At 24.9% G+C, this 6000-nt stretch overlaps 1 long non-coding RNA gene across 1 annotated transcript; it reads right to left on the bottom strand.

Moving 5' to 3' along the window:
• Nucleotides 1-4741: 4741 nt before the first annotated feature.
• Nucleotides 4742-5491, bottom strand: LOC136076444 (uncharacterized). The gene is made up of 2 exons (XR_010636275.1): nucleotides 5370-5491; nucleotides 4742-5183 (listed from the first exon to the last, which is right to left on the bottom strand). It is a non-coding gene; the product is annotated as an uncharacterized LOC136076444 (long non-coding RNA).
• Nucleotides 5492-6000: the final 509 nt, after the last annotated feature.

Below are 6000 nucleotides of genomic sequence, written 5' to 3'. Positions count from 1 at the left end.
CTTTGTTTTTTCTTATTTGGCTCAAAACTAAAGCGCACGTTTTAAGAATTTAAATGCACAAAATTATTAAAACTATGTGTTTTTAAACTTTAAAATTATGTGTTTTTATGCATGCTAGTTAATGTCTTTTGTTTAAACATGTTATATAAGGCCCTTTTCTGCACATGGTAGGAGTAAATATTTTATTGCTGTATCCTAACATTCCAAAAACGTATGCAATGACGTGGTTAATAACAAAGGTGTGTTGTTAATAACTCGTTACAATAAGATTTTTATTTGAAAAAAATCTTCAGATGTTACAGTGACTTTTTGCATAAAAATTCAGTATCTTTTTTTGCAACAAAAAAAAAAGGCTTTTTTTTCCAGTTTCGGCTGTTCTAGTCAACTTATTCATTATTTTTTCAATATGCTCTTATATTTTATTTATATTAAAAATGAAATGTATTATAAAGAATAGTAAATGATTGTTCTTTTCAATGATATATATCATAGAGAAGAAAAAAAGGAACTATTTAAATTCTAATCGATGATTTCATTTAAATACTAATCTATGACTGGATATTGCACTTGGTTAAACAAATCAAAAACAAAAATAGGATCAGCAGATAGTTATGTGATTCCTCCCTCATCTTTCATTCATACACAACTTCCGATCTGAACGTCAGCAAAGCGCCATATCACTTATCCCATCGTGTTTCGCAAAGTAAAAAGAGGTGTTAACTGAGCATGTTCTTTATAATAAAAAAACCCTCCTTCCCTTCTTGCCCCCTCCCCCCCCCCCACACCCACACACACACTTGATGGTCATGTAAACGTTAGTGCATTTACGCTTCTGCCAAACCACTGACAAAGGATGGTTCACTTCTAAAAGTAGCATACGTACATACATTGTCTAGTACTTCCCTAAGCAATACTTTCATAGTTAATATAACTATGTAGGGGCCGTTCATAAATGATATCAGTGATTATGCTTTCATTATTTACTTATTGCTTCCATTATGTTAAGTAACTTTCGTACATTTTTAACAGGTCATTTTTTATGTGGTAGTATTTAAGCATTTGAAGCAAAATATTATGATTAATGATATCAAAAGTCTTAGAAAGGTTAACAAAAACACTTAAATTAAATTGATTTCTAACAAATGAGCAGTAGATTTTCCGTACGAATCGAATATTTTTCTCCTAATCTTTTTAAAACCAAACTGATTATTTGTATAAATGTTTTTTGTAATTAAGATATTAATATGTTCTATTATAAACTATTTTTTCTAAAGTTTTTAGGAATATCCGAAGGATGGAAAAAAGACGGTTGTGACTAAATTTGTTTTGTTGTTTTTGCAAATTATAAAAACTTGAGCAACTTTAAATTGGTCTGGAAAAACCCCTTGATCAAAAGATGCTTTGAAAATTTATCCATATAATATTAAGTAAAACTTAAGATTTTCAGTTATATCTTTTTTAACTTCCCATGAACACTTAGAGTCATTTTTATATTTTGCTATAGGTTTTAAATAATTGCTTTTTTTCTCAAATTTTTTCAAACCTTTTCAATAAATGCTTAAATTTATATATGTATATATTTTTTTTATTAAAGGAGGATTTTATTTTTAAGTATTTTATTTACAACTTCTGCTTTATTTTGGAGGGTTTCTTTTATTTCTTTACATACACCACCTTAAGATTTTAGGTTTGAGCAGCCTTTCAAAGAAAATGAAAGTCTTTTATGGTTGCTTTTAGAACAAGAGTAAATATAGACTGATTAACCGGTATCTAATATCTAACTTCCGGTCTATGTTACAAATCACTAACCTAAACTTATAAGCACTAATATAGACCTACTTTTTTACTATTTAACATTAGTTAGTATTTTAAAAACTCATGTATTTTCGAGTAAACCTTCTTTCTGAACTTGTTTAACTGTTTATATGAATTTTAATTTGGTTTTCGATCAAAACTATTAGGAAAGTTTTTAATGCTTTTAATGGCTTTTTTTTATCAATTTACAAAAAGCTATTGATCATAACACTTGGGATTCTAAATTAGAATATTATAAAAAACTAAAATCTTATACAGTTCGTAATCATTTAAGTGATAGTTTCAATCTTAACTTTCGAATCGGAAAATTTTTCAAGTAATAATACCGGGTATAATATTAGTAATAAATTCAATTATATACTGTTATTATATATTATACGGTGTTCCTCAAGGTTTTTGTTTCTCTTTTTATTTTTGTAATTGTTAATGATTAAATAAAAGTTCACTTTTTGTTAGTAAACCTATTTGCTAAAAATATAAATTTTTTAAACTTCAACAAATCATATGATTTTCTGAGTATGAATGTAAACATAGGTCGAAAGGTTTATTGACTAAATGCTAGCAGTTTGTCTTAAAACCAATTTTTTATTGTAAAAAAATTATAACTTTAATATCTACTGTTTCCGCAACAATTGGTGAAATATAAACGTTAAATATAAACAGCTGTATCGTTTGAGAGGTATTAAATGTTATAATGATTGACTGCAATCTTTTGTGGAATTTTCATATTGATGAACTTCGTAAAGAACTTATTTGAGCCAACAATATGCTTTTAATTATTTGTTGTTTTGTCATTAAAATTACTCTTACAATTCTTTACTTTTCATTATTTTCATACCATCGTAGTTACTGTTGTCAAGGGGTTAAATTGGAAACCATTAACAAATTGCCATTGTTCCAACGTCAATCCATTTCAATAATAAGCTTTTAGTAATTTATTTTATAAACTTAAAACTCTAAAATTTCCGGCGCTACACCTAGTCAAAAAGTCCTATGGTATCCTATAAGAATTTGAAGCAAAAAATAATGTCAGGTTCGACACTCATTAAATCAAAACACATAAGTTAAAATATGTTTATTGTTATTAAAGTTTTGTCTTTTTTTTGTTTGTTTTAAATTATAAATATGTTTATTGGAGAGGTTGAAGTACCATATCATAAACTCAGAAATCTTTTTTTTTTTTTTTTTTTTTTTTTTTTTTATTTTTTTTTTTATTTTAGGTGCCCCAAGAAGTCCTAATGGTCTTGTCACAGAGCACCGCGGAAGTGCATTTAACCAGGAAGTTCACGCCTCCTTCCTTACCGTGACGCGAAAATATGTCCAAAGCTCGTTTCGAACCTGGATCTCCTGCTTCTAAAGCAAGCGTTCTAACCACTGCGCCACGGCCGGTAAGCGCTATTCTATTCTGGTAAGCGCTATTCTATTCATCAGTGCATCTTCGAATGGAAAAGGTGTCTTGTATGAACTGTAAATGAGTTCAAAAGACTACAACTTCAAACACCTTTATTCAATTTTTTTTCCATTTTAAAAAACGTTTGTTTTAAGTCCTTGACATTATCATGTCTTATTATTAAAAACTCTTTTTGTTAAATATTTTATTGTTAAAATTGATTAAATTTTTTTATCAATTTTAACAATAGATGTTTATTTTCAAACACTGTTTTTTGACTGAAAAAGTAATAACCTGTGTCCTAAACAGTTTTAAATAAACAATATTTATAGCACAACATTTATAGCACAATATTTATAGCACAATATTTATAACGATTAACATTTCGATATAACAATTCTTTATCAAAAATAATTTTTTTTACATATTTAACATTTATTTTTTAAATTTTTAAGACATACTTTATTGAATAATAATTTGATGTTATTGCAAAAAATATTGAACTTTATAAACTAATTTTTTTTTAATTGATTTTTTTTTGTTTGCCTCGTACACTGCTAAGCGCATTGAAGTTTAACTTGAAACTTTTAAAAAGTTTTATTTAAAATTTTCAAAAATATTTGGCATTCGCAAAATAAGAACAAGGACATCATTTGAATTAACAACAAAATTCAAAAATCAAAAAATTGGTGCCTTATTTCTAAATTATTTATAAACTTTGATTTGTGCTTAATTGGTTCAATTTTGTTGGCATACTTTTCATATGTTGCATATATTGCATCTTTTTCGCAGAGATTCAGTTTGTTTGTTTTTTCTAACTATCAGAAATAGCTACTTTTCGGAAAATCGAAGCCATCTTATTGATTATTATGTTCATTAATTTTTCTCAAAATGATGCTTCGCACATTTTGAGAAAAATGTGCGAAGCATCATTTTGATATATATATATATATATATATATATATATATATATATATATATATATATATATATATATATATATATATATATATATTTATATATATATATATATATATATATATATATATATATATATATATATATATATATATATATAAAGTTATTTTATTATAATATTATATAAAAAAATTATTTCGTTAGTAAATACAAAAAAGTTGCAACATTAATAAACTTTATATGAGTATTAAATTATATAAAATTTCTTTTTTGTTATATAGATATAAATTTAGACATAAACATTCTGTTTGTTATATATATATATATATATATATATATATATATATATAATATATATATATATATATATATATATATATATATATATATATATATATATATATATATAACAAACAGAATGTTTATGTCTAAATTTATATCTATATAACAAAAAAGAAATTTTATATAATTTAATACTCATATAAAGTTTATTAATGTTGCAACTTTTTTGTATTTACTAACGAAATAATTTTTTTATATAATATTATAATATAATAACTTTATATAGCAATATATAGGGTAATAGACAACGCATACATTTTGTTATATAATAAAGTATGAGTATATATTTTTATATAATATGAAAAGTGAATAAAAAATGCATTACATTTTATAAAATGTGATAATTTTTTTCACATTTTATTTTAAGTTTACATTTTTGTAAATTTTTTAAGCAATTAATATTATTACTTTTTATTTTAAAAATACTACTTTTATTACTTTTTATTTATTATTGTTCAACCCGAACCAGATTCAATGCCCGAACCAGACTCATTGCCCGAACCAGATTCAATGCCCGAACCAGACACAATTTCCGAACCAAACGCGATGTCCGGATCAGACACGAACTCCAAATCAGAAGAATATTTCAAATTAGTTTTGGAAATCATGGCAGTTGGTTCCCCTCGAATTGATTCTTTTTCAATATGCTTATTAAGAATCGGTTGTGCTCTAGAAATTATTTTTTTCGATATACTCAAAAGTGTTTTTCTCGAATATCCTGTAAATGTAAAAAAATACTTAAAGAGTAAAAAAATATAAAAGTAAAAATATGACAAGAATTTTAAACGTGGCCATATATTTATCTTAAAATATATTCGTATAATTATAATATATATTTATCTTTTAAAATAAATAAACTTTTTAGTACCAAAAAACCTACCACCCTACCTACCGGCCAACCTACCTTTAACCTCAAATAAAAATAGCATCAAGAAAAAGATCGACCAAAATCTGGTCATTGCAAATTTGAAAAGTTTTTTCAAGTATATCTGAAAATACAAATTAGTAATATTGCAGCAAAAAAAAAGATCTATGAACTTGGTTAATAATTAATATTATTAATAAAAATCTTTTTATATTATTAATAATTAAATAATATTTGCATTTAGAAGATAACCGCACATAAAATACAATTTAATAAACATCTCAAAAAAATCATTTTTTATATGTAACAGGTTATGTTACTTGTTACATCTACATAGAAACAAAGATCTTTAAAAAAGTGTTTGATTATTTTGCTACTAATGCAAAACTAAAAATAATTTACAATTCCATTTGCCTTTTTTCTGTTTCTTCAGCCTTTTTAAGTTTCAATTTTAGTTTTGTTGCTGATGATGGATTAAAGTTATCAACTTCATTATTGGTACTTTTTTTCTAACGCCTACCAATAGAACTGGTTAAAAAAAAGGGGAAGTAGCGCAGCTATAAAAGGAAAACATTGCATTATACAACGGTTTACTTTTGTCTTATTGCATAAAAATTAAGTACTTTTTTCAAGAGTTTTGTTTTTACTGTATTTTTTAGCATTCGTATTT

This window comes from Hydra vulgaris, chromosome 02 (assembly GCF_038396675.1).
Source record: "Hydra vulgaris chromosome 02, alternate assembly HydraT2T_AEP".
Classification (NCBI taxonomy): domain Eukaryota; kingdom Metazoa; phylum Cnidaria; class Hydrozoa; order Anthoathecata; family Hydridae; genus Hydra; species Hydra vulgaris.
Note: the sequence above shows the minus strand (reverse complement) of the source record. Positions and strands in the feature narration are given on the sequence as shown.